This window comes from Mesocricetus auratus, unplaced genomic scaffold (assembly GCF_017639785.1).
Source record: "Mesocricetus auratus isolate SY011 unplaced genomic scaffold, BCM_Maur_2.0 Super-Scaffold_100004, whole genome shotgun sequence".
NCBI lineage: Eukaryota > Metazoa > Chordata > Mammalia > Rodentia > Cricetidae > Mesocricetus > Mesocricetus auratus.
In genome coordinates, this window is record NW_024429189.1 from 57,023,081 (window position 1) to 57,042,226 (window position 19,146).

Sequence of the window (19,146 nt, forward strand, 5' to 3'; positions counted from 1 at the left end):
TTTTCTATACATATTATTCTTAGATTTGGCCTTTCCACAGTGTCCCATATTTCCTGGATATTTTGTGTTAGGGATTTGTTGGACTTAAGATTTTCTTCGGTCGATGAGTTTATTTCTCCTAGTGAATCTTCAATGCCTGAGCTTCTATCTTCCAACTCCTGTATTCTGTTGGTTATGTTTGCATCTTTAGATCCGGTGATTTACTCACCGTTTCGAATTCCAGCATTCATTTATTCTGTGTTTTTTTGTTTATTGTTTCTATTTCAGCTTTTAAACCTGCACTGTTTGAATTGTTTCCTATAATTTTTGGATTGCCTTTTCTTCCATTTCTTTAAAAGATTTTCTCATTTCTTCTTTTAGGGTCTCTATCATCTTCAGGAAGTTGTTTTTAAGATATTCTCTTCTGTTTCATCTGTGTTGTGATGTTCAGATCTTGTTATTGTAGAGTCCCTGGATTCTGGTGGCGTCATATTGTTTTTTCTTTCATTAAATTTGTTCTTGTATTGTCATCTACCCATCGTTTTTTCAGTGCATACAGGTCACTTTCTTTCTGGTGAGTATAGGTCCAAGGTTGTCTTCTCATGGGTGTAGGCAGGTCCAATTCACTGACGGGTCTCACAGTGGATACAGATGGGTATCAGGCACTCCCTCTCCTGGTGGGTGGGAGCTCTGGCTTCTGCACACTTCCTTCTGTCCTCTGCTATCTGCCATCTGCCCTCTGCCCTCTGACCTCTGCCCTGATCAGGGGCGGGAGTAGGCAGGCTCTCTCAGCAGACTTGTGGTACTTTGTTCCTCTGGGGGCGAGTTGAGCTTGCTTCTGTTCCCAGTCCAGGAGATCACAGAGAGGGCAAGCAGAAGGAAGTCCAGTTTTAAAATTTTGAAGTTTGAGATTTTATCAGCGTGTATGAAAAAAACACTGGGAAATGATATTTTAATATATAAATAATTAAAGATGGGCCAATGATATATCAGAGTATCATTAAATACTATATAACAAGGCCCTCATATGAATGTGCTGCAGGGAGTAGGTTACCTTGTAAATGTCATAAAGTAACAATTACAATAACTTGTCTTTCTCTGATAATTCTTACCCATGACTGTAATGCAAGAAGTGGAAGAAGAAACATACCAAAAAAGGCAGGAAATGGAAGAAGAAACAAAGCAAAAAATGCAAGAAATGGTAGAAAAAACAAAGCAAAAAATGAAAAAAATGGAAGAAGAAACAAACCAAAAAAGGCAGGAAATTGAAGAAGAAACAAAGCACAAAATGTGAGAAATGGAACAAAAAGCAAACCAAAAAATGCAAGAAATGGAAGAAAGAACAAACCAAAAAATTCATAAAAGGCAACAAATGGACAAAAAGATAAACAGAAAATTGCAAGAAGCAATGCAAACACTGCAAGGGCTGAAAACTGAAATTGAGATATTAAAAAATAACACAATCTGAAGAAAGGCAGAAAATAGAAAAGCTGGACAAACAGTCAGGCACTACCAATACAAGCATTACCAACAGAATAGAAGAGATGGAAGAGAGAATCTCAAGTGTTGAAGATACACTAGGAGAAATGGATTTATTAACCAAAGAAAACCTTAAATCCAACAAATCCTTAACACAAAACATCCAGGAAATATGGGACACCATGAAAAGACCAAACCTAAGAATAATAGGTATAGAAGAAGGAGAAGAAATCCACCTCAAAGGGGCAGAAGGCATATCCAACAAAATCATAGAAGAAAACTTTCCCAACCTTAAGAAAGACATGCCAATGAAGGTACAAGAAGCCTACAGAACACCAAATAGAATGGACCACAAAAAAAAATTCCCCTCGCCACATAATAATCAAGACCCCAAACACACAGAATAAAGAAAGAATATTAAGAGCAGCTAAGGAAAAAGGTCAAGTAACATATAAAGGCAGACCTATCAGAATTGCACCTGATTTCTCTATGGAAACTCTGAAAGCCAGAAGGTCCTGGATAGATATGCTACCTACACGAAGAGACCATAGATGCCAGCCCAGACTACTATACCAGGCAAAGCTCTCAATCACTATAGACGGAGAAAACAAGATATTCCATGACAAAACTAGATTCAAGCAATATGTGTCCACTAACCCAGCCCTACAGAAAATTTTGGAAGGAAAACTCCAACCCAAGGAAGCTAACTACAACCAGAAAAACATAAGCATTAGAGAATACCTCTCTACCAACAGCCAAAAGAACAAAGGGGCAAAATTCCACACATAATTCCACCAACAACAACCATTGCAAATCGAAGAAGGATGAGCAATCAATGGTCATTAATATCCCTCAATATTAATGGCCTTAACTCACCCATAAAAAGACACAGGCTAGCAGAATGGATTCAAAGAAAGAACACTTCCTTCTGCTGCATACAAGAAACACACCTCACCCTCAAAGACAGACATTACCTGAGAGTTAAAGGTTGGGAAAAAATTTTCAATCAAATGGACCCAAGAAACAAGCAGGGGTAGCAATGCTAATATCTAACAAACTAGACTTTAAAATAAAATCAATCAAAAGAGATGGAGGTCATTACATACTCATCACAGGTGAAACCCACCAAGATGAAGTGTCTATCCTGAACATCTATGCCCCAAATACAAAGGAATCCACATTCGTTAAAGAAGAGCCGCCCACACAGGAAAGAGATCAGCCCCTCCAAGACCCCAACCCCAGCGAGTCCAGCTTCAGGTGAGATTGGGTCTCAGGCTGGGACCGCCCGCCCATCACCCATCCCCCTCCATCTTTGGGGCCGCTCCTGGCTTCCAGAATAGCCGCCCACACAGGAAAGACATCAGCCCCTCCAAGACCCCAACCCCAGGGAGTCCAGCTTCAGGAAAGAGATCAGCCCCTCAAAGACCCCAACCCCAGTGCGTCCAGCTTCAGCATCCCCAGCTTCAGCTGCAGTAAGGAAGGAGACCAGTGGAGATGAAAAGACCCCACCAGCACCCACTGGAAGAAGAGATGGGAAGAAGACAGAATAAGAGATCACTCAGCAATAGAAACACCAACATGACCCCACCAGAATCCAGAGATCCAACACCAGCAAGACCCGAAAAGCACTACATAGATGAAGAAGAGGAGACAGACCTTAAAAATTATTTCATGAAGATGATGGAGACCCTCAAAGAAGAAATGAGGAAATCTCTTAAAGAAATAGAAGAAAAAACAAACAAAAAAATCCATGAAATGGGGGAAAAATTTCAAGAAATAAACAAATTTCTCAAAGAATATAAAGAGCACCAAGAAAAAACAACCAAGAAAATTAAGGAAACAGCTCAAACAGTTGAAGGATTGAAAGCTGAAATAGAAATGATAAAGAAAACACAGAATGAAGGGATGCTGGAAATAGAAAAGCTCGGTAAACGATCTGGAACTACAGATGCAAGTATCACCAATAGAATACAAGAGATAGAAGAGAGAATCTCAGGTGTTGAAGACTCATTAGAGGATATAGAGTCGTCAACCAAAGAAAATCTCAAAACCAACAAATCCTTAACACAAAATATCCAGGAAATATGGGACACCGTGAAGAAGCCAAACCTGAGAATAATAGGTATAGAAGAAGGTGAAGAACTTCAACTTAAAGGTACAGAAAACATATTCAACAAAATCATAGAAGAAAACTTCCCTAACCTAAAGAAAGATATGCCTATGAAAGTACAAGAATCTTACAGAACACCAAATAGGCTTGACAAGAAAAAGAACTCACCTCGCCATATAATAATCAAAACATCAAACCTACAGAGTAAAGAGAAAATATTAAGAGCAGCTAAAGAAAAAGGCCAAGTAACATACAAAGGCAGACCTATCCAAATTACACCTGACTTCTCAATGGAAATGATGAAAGCCAGAAGATCCTGGTCAGATGTCCTACAAACGCTAAGGGAACAAGGATGCCAGCCCAGACTACTATATCCAGCAAAGCTCTCAATTACCATAGATGGAGAAAACAAAATAATCCATGACAAAGCCAGATTTAAACAATACGTATCCATGAATCCAGCCCTACAGAAAATGCTAGAAGGAAAACCTAGAGCCAAGGAAGATAACTACATTCACAAAGACACAGGCAATATATAATCATACTTTACAAAACACCAAAAGAAAAAGGGAGGAGAAACTACACAAAATAACTTCACTAACAATAAATCAAGCACAAACAAGGATCACCAATCAATGGTCATTAATATCCCTCAATGTCAACGGCCTCAACTTGCCTATAAAAAGACACAGACTAGCAGAATGGATACGAAGACAGAACCCTTCCTTCTGCTGCATACAAGAAACACAACTCAACACCAAAGACAGACGTTATCTCAGAGTAAAGGACTGGGAAAAGATCTTCCAATCAAACGGCCCCAAGAAACAAGCGGGCGTAGCAATCCTAATATCTAACAAATTATACTTCAAATTAAAATCAATCAAAAGAGATGAAGAAGGGCACTTCATATTCATCAAAGGAAAAATACATCAAGACGAAGTCTCGATTTTAAACATCTACGCCCCAAATACAAAGGCACCTACATTCATGAAAGAAACATTACTAAAGCTCATAATGCACATAAAATCTCACACACTAATAGTAGGAGACTTCACCACTCTGCTCTCACCGCTAGACAGGACCTCCAGACAGAAACTTAACAAAGAAACAAAAGAATTAATAGAAGTTATGACCCAACTGGGTTTAACAGACATCTATAGAACACTCCACCCAAATACAAAGGGATATACCTTCTTCTCAGCACCACATGGAATCTTCTCTAAAATTGACCACATAATAGGAAACATAGCAAATCTCCACAGATACAAAAAACTTGGAATAACCCCCTGCATCATATCAGACCACCATGCATTAACATTAGAATTCAACAATAACACAAATTGCAGAAACCCTACAAACTCATGGAGAATGAACAATGCACAATTGCACCATCCCTGGGTAATTGAACAAATAAAAAAGAAATTAAAGACTTCCTCGATTTCAATGAGAATGAAGACACAACATACACAAACTTATGGGACACTTTGAAAGCAGTGCTGAGAGGAAAGTTTATAGCACTAAGTGCCCACATGAAAAAACTGGAGAACAGTCATTCTAGAGAATTGATAGCACAGCTGAATGTTCTAGAACAAAAAGAAGGTATAACATCAATTGGCAAGCTAAGCAATAGTGGAGGGACCACCTCGAATGCCCATTCCTGATAATGAACTTGATGTCTATAACCATCCGGGAGCCTTCATCCTGTGACTGATGGAAGCAGAGGAAAACACACAACTAATCACTGAACTGAACCCAAGGAACCCAGTGACAGAGAGAGAGGACTGATGAGCAAATTGGCAAAGAATGGGCTGGCAAAACCAGCAGAGACAGCTGATCTGAACAGGGGGAGTGCTCTTGGACCCCAGATCGACAGTGGGGAGGCCAGCATGGGACTGATCTGGACCCCCCCAAATGTGAGTGTCAGTGAGAAGACCTGGGCAACCTATGGGGCCCTGAGCTGTGGATCAGTGTCTATCCCTGGTATACAAACTGTCTTCATGTGCCTATAGCACAAAGAGAGATGCTCTCTCAGCCTGGACTCTTAGGGGAGTGCCTTGACCCTACCAAGAGTAAAATGATAGACTCTAGATATCCCCTATGTGGAAGGATTTGGCAATAGGGTGGGAGGGAGGGAGGGAAGGGGAGTGCGGGAGGAGGGGAGGGAGAAGGAACTGGGATTGACATGTAAAACAAGCTATTTAAAATTAAAATAAAAAATGATAAAAAAATACTCAATAAAATACTGGCAAATCGGATCCAAGAACACATCAAAACAATCATTCACCACGATCAAGAAGGTTTCATCCCAGGGATGCAGGGATGGTTCAACATATGAAAATCCATCAACGTAATCCACCATATAAACAAGCTGAAAAACAAAAATCACATGATCATCTCACTAGATGCTGAAAAAGCCTTTGACAAAATCCAACACCCCTTCATGATAAAGGTCTTGGAGAGATCTGGGATAACAGGGACATACTTAAACATACTAAAAGCTATATACAGTAAACCAACAGGCAACATCAAACTAAATGGACAGAAACTCAACGCAATTCCTCTAAAATCAGGAACAAAACAAGGCTGTCCACTCTCTCCATACCTTTTCAACATGGTACTTGAAGTTCTAGCTATTGCCATACGGCAACAAAGGTGGATCAAGGGGATACAAATTGGGAAGGAAGAGGTCAAACTTTCACTGTTTGCAGACGTTATGATAGTTTACATCAATGACCAAAAGAACTCTACCATGGAACTCTTACAGCTGATTAACACCTTCAGCAAAGTGGCAGGCTACAAGATCAACTCAAGAAAATCAGTAGCCCTACTATATACAGATGATAAAAGGGATGAAAGAGAAATCAGAGAAACATCACCCTTTACAATTGCCCCAAACAACATAAAATACCTTGGGGTAACGCTGACCAAACAAGTGAAAGACCTGTATCATAAGAACTATGAATTTTTAAAGAAAGAAATTAAAGAAGCCCTCAGAAAATGGAAAGATCTCCCATGCTCTTGGATAGGTAGGATCAATGTAGTAAAAATGGCAATCCTGCCAAAAGCAATCTACAGATTCAATGCAATCCCCATTAAAATCCTAGCACAATTCTTCACAGACCTTGAAAGAACAATAATCAATTTTGTATGGAAAAACAAAAGACTCAGGATAGCCAAAACAACCCTGTTCAACAAGGCAACATCCGGAGGCATCACCAACCCTGACCTCAAGCTCTATTACAGAGCTATAGTCCTGAAAACAGCTTGGTATTGGCACAAAAATAGACAGGTAGACCAATGGAATCGAATTGAAAACCCGGATATTAACCCACACACGTACGAACATCTGATCTTTGACAAAGAAGCTAAAAATATACAATGTAATAAAGAAAGCATCTTCAACAAATGGTGCTGGCATAATTGGAGACTGGCATGTAGAAGAATGCGGATCGATCCATGTTTATTGCCATGCACAAAACTTAAGTCCAAATGGATCAAAGACCTCGACATAAATCCAGCCACACTGAACCTCTTAGAAGAGAAAGTGGGTGGTACCCTTGAACGAATTGGTACAGGAGACAGCTTCCTGAACATAACACCAGTAGCACGGACAGTGAGATCAACAATTAATAAATGGGACCTACTGAAACTGAGAAGCTTCTGTAAGGCAAAGGACACAGTCAGCAAGACAAAAAGGCAGCCCACAGAATGGGAAAAAGTATTCACTAATCCCACATCTGACAGAGGGTTGATCCCCAAAATTTACAAAGAACTCAAGAAGCAAGTCTCCAAAACACCAAAGGACCATATTAAAAAGTGGGCTGCAGAATTAAATAGAGAGTTTTCAATAGAGGAGTCTAAAATGGCTGAGAGGCACTTGAGAAAGAGCTCAACATCCTTAGCCATCCAGGAAATGTAAATCAAAACAAATCTGAGATACCATCCCACTCCTGTCAGAATGGCTAAAATCAAAAACACCAATGATAATTTATGCTGGAGAGGATGTGGTGAAAGGGAGACACTCCTCCATTGCTGGTGGGAGTGCCAACTGGTTCAGCCACTTTGGAAAGCAGTATGGAGATTCCTCAGAAAAATGGGAATAAACCTACCACAAGACCCAGCAACTGCACTCTTAGGCATATATCGAAAACATGCGCATACATACAACAAAGATGTCTGTTCCACTATGTTCATAGCAGCTTTATTTGTAATAGCCAGAACTTGGAAGCAACCTAGATGTCCCTCACCCGAAGAGTGGATAGAGAAAATGTGGTACATCTACACAATGGAGTACTATTCAGCAGAAAAAAATAATGGAATCATGAGATTCGCAGGCAAATGGATGACACTAGAAGAAACCATCCTGAGTGAGGTAACCCAGTCACAAAAAGAGAAACATGGCATGTACTCTCTCATATATGGATTTTAGACATAGATCTGGGGAGTGCCAGCCTACAATCCTATGGCCAGAGAGTCTGGGAAACAGCAACTTCATTTAGTGGCTGATCGAAGAAGAGGCAGACTCCCTTGGTTAAGTACTGAGCTGAACTCAAGAAAGCCAGTAACAGAGAGGGAGGACTGATGATCAAAGGGATTAAGACTGGGCTGGTTTAACCCCCAGAAACAGCTGACCAGACAAAGGTTAACTCTTGAATCCCAGGCATCAGCCTGGGAATCCAGCATGGGACTGATCAAGACCCCCTGAATCTGGGTGTCAGTGAGGAGGCCTAGGTAATCTATTGAGCCTTAGGCAGCAGATCAGTACCCATCTCAAGTGTACACATGGACTTTGGACTCCCATAGAACAATGTGAGGTGCACTCTCACCCTGAACTCTTGGGGAAGGGTCTAGGCCCTACCCTATATGAAATGACAGACTATGGACACCCCCATGGAGGGCCTCACCCTCCCTGGTGGAATGAGGGGATAAAGGGGGGGATTGGGAGTAGGGCACGGGAGGAGGGGAGGGAATGGGAGAGGGACCTGGATCTGACTTGTGAAGCAACCTCATTTCTTATCTACATTTAAACTGGAAAATAAAATATAAAAAAAGGATGAAAGGTGAAAAAAATGTAACAAGCAATTTAGATACATGTGGGTGTGTACACATATATGTCCATACATATTTCTCCAGAATGGCTCATTTTGGCTGAAAAACAAATGTTTTGTTACTAAGCTCTTGACATATTTACCATTCACAAAATCTTCAAGAACAAACTTCCAGTAACCTGAGAACCATTGTAAATTTCTTAACCTAAAAGGAAAATACCTTATTTTTTGTAATTTTCTTTCATTCCACCACTCCGCATTCACCTGGAAATACTATTGATGTAGCTTACTAGTAGAAGAATTGAATTCCTGGAACCCAGTTACAAAGAGGACCGATAACTAAAGGAATCAAGATCAGGCTGGCAAACCCACAGAGGCAGCTGACCTAAACAAGGGGGAATATATGGAACCCAGACTGATGACTAAGGGGCCAACATGGGACTGATTCAGACATCCCTCCCACTGAACCTGTGTGACAGAGAGATGGCCTTGGCAATCTGTGAGACCTTCGAGAGTAGAGAAGTATTTATTCTGGGCATACAGAGGGACTCTTGGAACCCATACCACATGAAGGGATGCTCTCTCAGCCTGGACACATGGGGAAGAACCTAGGTCCTTCCAGGGATGATGTGACAGACTCTGAAAATCCCTCATGGAACTCTCTGGTGAGTGGAGGGGGATTGGAGTGGGGTGAGGGGTTAGAAGGATTGTGGTGTGGGATAGAAGTGGAAGGAGAGAGAACTGAAAGTGACATGCATAAAAAGTTAAATAAAAAATGTGGAAAAAATTATGATACCACACCTTCTGTAAGAGTACCATATATCTTATTTAGCGACTCTAATTGAACTGTCCCCAAAGAACCACAATCTAGAAAGCTATGGAACTGTGCCAGTTCTCCAATCCCACTATTTCCAAAGTTTTTCAGCATTCTGTCTGCTCTGTCTTTAGAGGGTTCTTATTTTAAGTCAGAAGGGAATTTCTCATTTTGTTCTGAGTAACGAGAATCTTAATAGATAGTTGGTAGTACCAGCACCTGCTAGCATTTTGTGCCTTGCTCTAGGAAATAGTATATGTGGGGAAATATCTTTAGAACAATCTAGATTTATGGCAGATGTGAGATGTTGGAAACAACAATGTGTATTAATTAAGAGGAATAATTCCCCAATATTTATCTTTGGGCTACTATTTCTGGTCCCATTTTTGACTAATCCTTCAGGAATAAAAGCTTATAATACACAATAAATGGGCATGTTTGCATTTTATAGATTAGTTCATTCTCAACTTCAGAATTACTGTATCAAAGGTTATGAAATTAACATAAAACATTGTGGGTACATGGGGTTCTTAGTGTCTGCAGCCAAAGGGTTCCAGAAAAAAATAACTGTTAAAGTACAACAGAGGTTTTCAGGGTTACCAAAGTTGCTAAATCCAGATTTAAATTATGTGATGTCTGTTTGCGTACTTTGGTTCAAGCCTGTAATCCTAGCTATCAAGATGAAAAACCAGTACATGACTGTAGGTTTCAGACCACTCTGATTTCTATTGCAAGTTATAAGGCTGCCAAGGTCACACAGCAAAAACCTGAGTGAAAAATTACAAAATACTATTTTTAAATTTCACTTACCAAATAACTAAAATTTATATCCACAGATTTGAAAAAAAACTTAAAAGAATATCCATATATAGCACACAATGACATCATCTTCAAATGAATGCTCTTTCATTCATTTAATATTTCACTTTTCTTAAGATGCACAATCATACAACAAGGATGTCTGTTCCACTATGTTCATAGCAGTATTATTTGTAATAGCCAGAACATGGAAACAAGCTAGATGCCCCTCAACTGAAGAGTGGATAGAGAAAATATGGTACATTTACACAATGTGGTACATTTACTCAGTGGAAAAGAAATAATGGAATCTTGAAATTTGCAGGCAAATGAACGGCACTAGAAGAAACTCCCTAAGTGAGGAAACCCAGTCACAAAAAGACAAACATGGTATGTACTCACTCATATATGGATTTTAGACATGGATGAGGGAAGTGCCAGCCTACAATCACACTGCCAGAGATTCTGGGAAATGGGGAGAACCATAAGAGAGATATGCATGGTACCCCAGAGCAGGGCAATGGGACAGAATCTCCAAAGCAGATGGGGATCATGGGTGAGGGAACAGGGAGTTGGGAAAAAGACAGGGGGAGAGGAGGGAAGAGGAGGACATGGGGTGCAGGAAGGTTGGGTCTGGAGAAGAACAGAGGAGAACAGGATGAGAGATACCATAATAGAGGCAGTCATTATAGGTTTGAGGAGAGATCTGGCACTAGTGTTATTTCCAGAGATCTACAATGATGATACCAACTGGCAAACTAAGCAATAGCGGAGAGGCTTCCTTAAAAGTCCTTCCCCAATAATGAGATTGAGGACTACCTTATATGCCATCCTAGAGCTTTCATCAAGTGGTTGATGGAAGCAGAAGCAGACTCCCACAGCTAAACAGTGGACTGAATTCCTGACACCCAGTTGCAGAGAGGGAAGAGTGATGAGCAAATGGGTCAAGAACAGGATGGTGAAACCCACTTGAAGAAAGAAGAATTATACCTGATCAGAAATTATTATCTCTTTATCCTTCTAGCTGAGTTCAAAGAATTGCTAATGCTTTCTGCTTATCTGAATGAAGAGAATTTGTAGAAGATCATGGGAAATACATGTCAGAAAAGTTCCTGATAGTGAACTTAATGTCTATAACCATCCTGGAGCCTTCATCCAGTGACTGATGGAAGCAGAGGCAAACACCCACAGTTAAATACTGAACAGAACCCAAGGAACCCAGCGACAGAGAGAGAGGAATGATGAGCAAATTCGCAAAGAATGGGCTGGCAAAACCAGCAGAGACAGCTGATCTGAACAGGGGCGAGCTCTTGGACCCCAGACCGACAGCTGGGAGACCAACATGGGACTGATCCAGACCCCATGAATGTGAGAGTCAGTGAGGAGTCCTGGGCTACCTATGGGGTCCTGAGCAGTGGACCAGTGTTTATCCCTCGAATACTAACAGACATCGTGTGTCCATAACACAAAGAGTGTTTCTCTCTCTACCTGTACTCTTAGGGAAGTGCCTGGACCCTACCCTGAGTGAAATGATAGACTCTAGATATCCCCTACGTGGAAGGAATTGGCAATAGGGTGGGAGGTTGGGGGGGGGATGATGGGGGGATGTGGGAGGAGGGGAGGGAGAGGGAACTAGGATTGACATGTAAAACAAGCTATTTAAAATTAAAATAAAAATACCTTATAAAAACAGAAAAGTTCTATATTCTTTAGTATGAGTCAGTACACTTCTGTATTACCTTTAGCATAAAAACACAGTAAAATCCAGAAATATTTTGAGCAATATGGTAGTAAGGATGTAATTTGTGATATCTTATGAATCAGCTGAAATCTTACTATTATGTATTATGGCACACACCCTTAATCCCAGCACTGGGGAGGCAGAGGCAGGCAGAGCTCTGTGAGTTCAATACCAGCCTAGTCTACAGAGTGAGTTCCAGGACAGGCTCCAAAGCATTACAAAGAAACCCTGTCTTGAAAAACCACACAGAAATACCAATATTATAAAATTATAAATATTGAATGCAATAAATGCTTGTTCAAGAAATTATTTCTTTGAGAATAGTAGCCTCCAGACTTACTCATATTATCCCAAATGATGCTAGATAGCATGTTTTATTTTTACTCATGTGTATTATTTTTAAAAAAACAACATGAACATAAATACAAATCCTAGCTAAAGAAAGGAAAAAAACAAGTTCATTTATTTATTATCCAAAAGAATTTCTCCAATTTGAAATCAAAATCCATCGGGATACTTAGTAGAATTCTCCCTGTAACTGGTAAAACATGATCGAAAGCCACAATATTAATTTCACTGATTAACCATTTGCTTCTGAAGCTCAGAGTAACATCTGGATACTTAATGCCTTGTTTATTAGTCTTACTGTTTGCTGAGTCTGGCAAGCCTTTGATGAATGGTTGATCAACATGTGGAGTAATGGGCAATGCTAACAGAGAAAGTGTTTTTCATCACTTAAAGGAAAACTCTAGCCGATTGAGATCCACAATGACATGTATCTTGTATAAATGGGTCTTTTTCTTTTTTACTTTTTAAAATTTTATTTAAATTCGTAACAAGCTTACTTCACATGTCAATCCCAGCTCCCTCTCCCTCCCCTCCTCTACCACCCGCTGCCAATTCCCCATCCAATCCCTACTCGACTCTCCAGTCAGGGTGAGGCTCTTCATGGGGGATCTTCAAAGTCTGTCATATCATCTGGGGCAGGACCTAGGTCCTCTCCCATGTGTCCAGGCTGAGAGAGTATCCCTCCATGTGGAATAGGCTCCCAAAGTCCATTTGGATGCCAGGGATAAATACTGATAAAGTACCCGGGGCCCCAAAGATTGTCGAGGCCTCCTCACTGACACCCATGTTCAGGAGGTCTGGAAGAGTCCCATGCTGGCCTCTCAACCATCAGTTTGGGATCCATGAGATTCCTCCTTGTTCAAGTCAGGTGTTTCTGTGGATTTCACCTGACCAGTTATGAACCCTTTGTTCATCACTCCTCCCCCTCTACAACTAGTTTCCAGGAGTTCAGTTCAGTGTTTCGCTGTGGGTGTCTGCCTCTGCTTCCATCAGCCACTGCATGAAGTCTCTAGGATGGCATACAAGGTAGTTGTCAATCCCTTTATAGGAATGGCATATAAGGCAGCCTCTCCACTACTGCTTAGATTACCAGATATATATCCTTGTATATCTCTGGAAATCTCATTAGTGCCAGATCTCTTCTCAAAACTATAATGACTCCCTCTATTATAGTATCTCTCATCCTGCTCTCCTCTATTCTTCCCCAGACTCAAATTTCCTGTTCCCCATGTCCTACTCTCCCTTTCTCTTCTCCCCTTCACTTTACCCCAACTACCTGTCCCTTTCCCCCATGCTCCCAGTCCACTCAGGAGATCCTGTTCCATGCCTCTTCTCTGGGTTACCATGCATATCTCTCTTAGAGTCCTCACTGTTTCCCAGATTCTCTGGCGGTGGGACTGTAGGCTAACACTCCACTCCTGTATGTCTAAAATTCATATATGAGAGAATACATACTATGTTTGTCTTTTTGTGACTGGGTTACCTCACTCAGGATGGTTTCCCTTAGTGCCATCCATTTGCCTGCAAATTTCAAGATTACATTTTTTTTTTCCCACTGAGTAGTACTCCATTGTGCAAATGTACCACATTTTCTCTACCCACTCTTCAGTTGAGGGGCATCTAGTTTGATTCCAGCTACTGGCTATTATAAATAATACTGCTATTAACATATTGGAACAGATGTCCTTGTTGCATGAATATGTATCTTTTGAGTATATACATAATCGGCCCCAGGTGGGGACCACAGCTCACCTCTGCCCTGAGTGGGGTCAGGAGTAGTGGTAAAAATGGGTCTTATTTTGTATATTTAACAAATGGTGCAAGAATATTATAATATACCTATATAAGAAAACTGTTGGTATTGAGAAAGCAATTAACATATCCGTCATCACTCCTATTTACCTATTTTTCTCCTCTATGGCTAATGATGGCATAATCTGCTAAATTTTGTGAAACTCTATAACCCAACATAATCTAATATATTGAAGTCCTCATACTGTATATATATTGAAGTCCTCATACTGTATGTTATATCTTACCAATCATTCCACATATTTGCTACATTATATCAATTCAATTATATCTCCTGGTTTTTAGCTCCCATTGTAGTTCTAGACATGTGCTGGCAGCTCCTGAAGTTTTCAAACCTTGTCTACAACTAATCCTACAATAAACAGAAACACACAGGCATTACTTTTGTGTGTTTATCTACAATGGCTATACAGTCAACAGTGTGGTTCCTAAGTCATGTGGTAGTTCTATTTCTAGGTTCTGCAGATTCTAAATAGTGAATTGCCATGTTGGCTTGCTAGTTTTCTGAGAACAGTATATGGGAGGTCACTTTTCATGTTTCTTTTTTCTCAATATATGTTTTTATTTAAATTAGAAACGTGAATGTTTCACATGTCAGTCCCATCTCCCTCTCCCACCCCTCCTCCCTTGTCCATCCACCGGCTCCCCAGGCCCCACCCATTCCCCATATCATTCCCCAGGGAGGGTGAAACCCTCCTTGTGGGGATCTCCAGAGTCTGTCATTTCATCCCGGGCAGGACCTAGGCCTTTCCCCATGTGTCCAGGCTGAGAGAGCATCCCTCTGTTTGGAATGGGCTCCCAAATCTCATTCATAAACCATGGTAAACAATGGTCTACTACCCAAGGCCCCAGTGATTTCTGTGGCCTCCTCCCTGGCACTACATTCATGGAGTCTGGATCAGTCCCCTTTTGGCCTCTCAGCCATCAGTCTGGGATTCAAGAGCTCCGCCCTCATCTGGTCAGCTGTCTTTGTGATTTAATCACATGGTCTTTACCCCTTTGCTCATCACTCCTCCATCTGTGTCTCTGGGTTCCAGGAGTTCAGCTCAATGTTTAGCTGTGGATATCTGTCTCTGCTTCCTTCAGTCCCTGGATGAAGCTTCTAGGATAGCATATAAGATAGTAACCAACCCTATCATCAAGGAGGGGCTATTAGTGTAGTCTCTCCACTATTATTTAGTTTGCCAGTTGGTGTTATCCTTGTAGATCTCTGGAGATTTCACTAGTGTCAGCTCTCTCCTCAAGCCTATAATGACTCTACCTATTATGGTATCTCTCATCCTGCTCTCCTCTATTCTTATTCCAACCCAAACTTCCTGCTCCCCCATGCCTTCTTCTCGCCTCCTATCACCCTCTCTTTTTCATGGTTCCCTCTTCCCTCCCCCGATGTTCCCAATCTGCTCAGAAGATCTTGCCTCATTCCACTTCTCTGGGTTATCATGCATCTCTCTTGGGAGCCTCCTTGTTTCCCAGACTTACTGGCACTGGGATTGTAGGCTGACACTCCCCTGATCCATATCTAAAATCCATATATGGGTGAGTACATACCATGTTTGTCTTTTTGTGTCTGGGTTTCCTCACTCAGGATGGTTTCCTCACTCAGGATGGTTTCCTCACTCAGGATGGTTTCCTCTAGTGCCACCCATTTGCCTGCAAATTTCAAGATTCCATTGTTTTTCTCTGCTGAGTAGTACTCCATTGTGTAAATGTACCACATTTTCTCTAGCCACTCTTCAGTTGTGGGGCATCTAGGTTGCTTCCAGGATGTAGCTATTACATACAAAGCTGCTATGAACATAGTGGAACAGACATACCACAAGACCCAGAAATTCCACTCTTAGACATATACCCAAAAGATGCCCATTCACACAACAAGGATGCCTTATGTATGTTTCAATAGCATTGGTCATATGAACTTGTGAAATATCCACTTTAATATAGAATATTTCCTTATGAGTGTGATTTGAATTCCCTTAATTATTAGTAATGTAGACAAATTATTGCATCTAGTAATGCTTCATTGCCTTTTCTATATTTCCTATTATAAAATATCTATTGAAATTGTGCCACAATCTTCAACTATTTCTTTTATTTTTGAGATTATAATATGATACCATTTCCCTCTTCCATGTCTTACCTCCAAACCCTCCCATATGTTCCTCCTTGTTATCTTTCAAATACATACCCTCTATTATCCTTAAATGTTTTGTACATGTATGTATGTATAAATATATGTGTATTCTCTTTAAGGGTCTATGAACCACTAAAAGAAGACCCCAGAATCAAATAGTATGAAGAACAAAGATCGTTTATTCTACAGAAACAATCACCATGCACAATCAACTACTTTTAAAAACGGCAACCCAGAGAAGGTACACAGGCTCTTTTTAGCATATCTAGGGTAATTTCAGAAACAGGCCACCTCAAATGTGATTTGTTTAGCAATCATTAGTGGCATTAGCATAGTTTTGATTGGCTGAGGTTTTAGTTTTTGCATCTTTAGACATGTTAGGGCAAGTCTGGACTTGTTTCCAGGGGATTACAGGAAATGTTCTTTTTTTAGTCCTTATCCTCATGAGGTACTGTGGGGGCTAGCTCAGATCTTCTAAGTGGTCTTTACAGTAATGGATGCTGTTGATTAGTGTCCTCTTCATTTGAAATGAACTTTGTTTGCTCCTAAGAATGTGAAACTCAGATCCAATTGTAAAATGGAGGAAGTTTAGACCTTTTATTCCAAATATATAAATACAATCTTCTCTGTATAATGTTAAGCTTACATAGATGATACAATTTCTGTTGTGATATTTAAGATTCTTTACATTTCAATAGGAACCCTTTAAAAAATAAACTCTGAAAATATTTTTTACTCATCCTAGAGATTAATTCTCCAGAAGAAAATTTGTATTTTGGTGTAATTTTAGACAATCAAATTTTGATAGTATTACAAAATCTTTAATGTTTATCCAAAATATTCTTGCCCATTCTGATGCTCAGTATTCCTCCTCTAATTTTCCTCTACTAATTTCATAATGTCAAGTGATACAGAAAAACCTCAATATATTGGAAGGTGATCACTTTTATATTTGTATTTATTCTTTGAACATTTCATCCATGCACACAATATTTCTTTTTGAATTCTTATTTAATTTTTCCTCATTCAAAACATTCTGATCACAGCTTCCCATTCCTCCACTTCTCCCAGTTCTCATACATATACTGACATGCACACACACGCACACACACACACACACACACACACACACACACACACACACACACCTTTCTGGATCTGGAGCATGAAAACTTTCTTGATTATATCCGTACTTTAGTTTCATCCATGAAAGACTATCCAACACATCTTCCTCTCAACTTCATGTTATCCTTTGGTAATTTTTATTTATTTTTTAACCCACTGATCCAATAACTGTTTCCCGTCTTCAAATGAATGTGAGACCAGTCATAGGGCATAGGGAATATTACAGTGGTCACACTTCGAAAGAAAAGTGACTTTCCCACCACCCATTTACCCTGCAGACTTCATCGATTGTTAACTATTTCGTTCATGTTAAAGCCTGGGAGCCCTGTAGTAATCTCTGCTAAAATTTTAAACTGCCTAGATCTGGCACAGATTCTGCATCAGCAGTCATAGTTCTGGTGAATTCATGTGTGTCATAGCAATTCAAATGACTAGTTCCCATCCTCTGCTCTTACACTTCTTTGACCCTCTTTTTTGCATTACCCTGGAGCCTTGGCAAGGGATTAATACAGATGTCCCATTCTTAGCACTCATAGTTTCTTAGATGCACATTTCCAGCTCTCATATTTGCTTATTTTCAGCATTTAAAAAGTAATGAGTAAGCATTGGTCACTACCTTTTCCATTAAGAAACTCCTGTCACTAAGGAAAATAGTCAAATGTGTTTAGAAATCAGCTGATAATTTGAAATTTAGAAAAGAAGAAAAAATCAATATATTCTCCTCTAGGGCGTACGAACTCACTTGCTATGGGTTCTGACATTTATACAATACTAGGAAGATATTGTCTCTCATGGAGAAAGTCTCAAATCCAATCAATAGAAGGATTGATTATTCCCATAAACAGTCTTGTCACTATTGCCTGACCTGGCACATTTGTCTATCAGGTCAGTATTATAGCATCTATGGTCCAGCACTTGAAAATACCACTGATATTTTTTCTTCCTCAGCTGTCTACATAGCAACTTTCATTACTGTGAATACTAGACTACAGGGAAAATTTTTTGGTCAGTTCAAGTCTTGCTTCCCTGTGTCTGGCAACCAATTGTACTATGTCTTCAACAATAGAGTCTTAGTATCTGATTATGGTTGGAAATCAAGAGTAATGGCAATAGCCTCTATTATTATGAATACTACATATTTTATTATCATTATATATAAATATTATGCTATATAACATATAATATGTGACAATATATTATTTACAATGAAAACTGTATATCATATCTATTATATAAATAATACACAAATATATATATAATTATATGCTATATAGCATCATAAATAATATGTATATTACTCATAATATTTTACATATATATTCCAATAACATACAAACTAGTGGAATCTTATAAAAATTCTCAAACATCTTTAGTTTTAGTTAACCCACCCTACATCTTTGTTTCTATCCATTCTTAAACTTTTAGTTCCCAGTATTCACCACCTGGGATCTCATGGAATATATTCTACTAGACCTTATTACATTTTGTACTTGGTTGCCAAGGAGCTTCTGTAGGCACACTTCCTTTTGTCTGAGCCTTTATCAGGCACTCCCTTTCTGAATCATTCTACTTTCTTCTTGAGTCCTTCTGCTCCCAGTTTTGCCCTTTATACTTTCAATTTATATATATTTTACTATTCTCCTTCCTAAATGCATCACTTCTGCTAATAACCCATTTGTAATTTCATAATTTTCCACAAATAAACACATAAAACAAGAGACAGAAGCCAGGAATCTCTAATGAGAGAGAAAGTAAGAATTT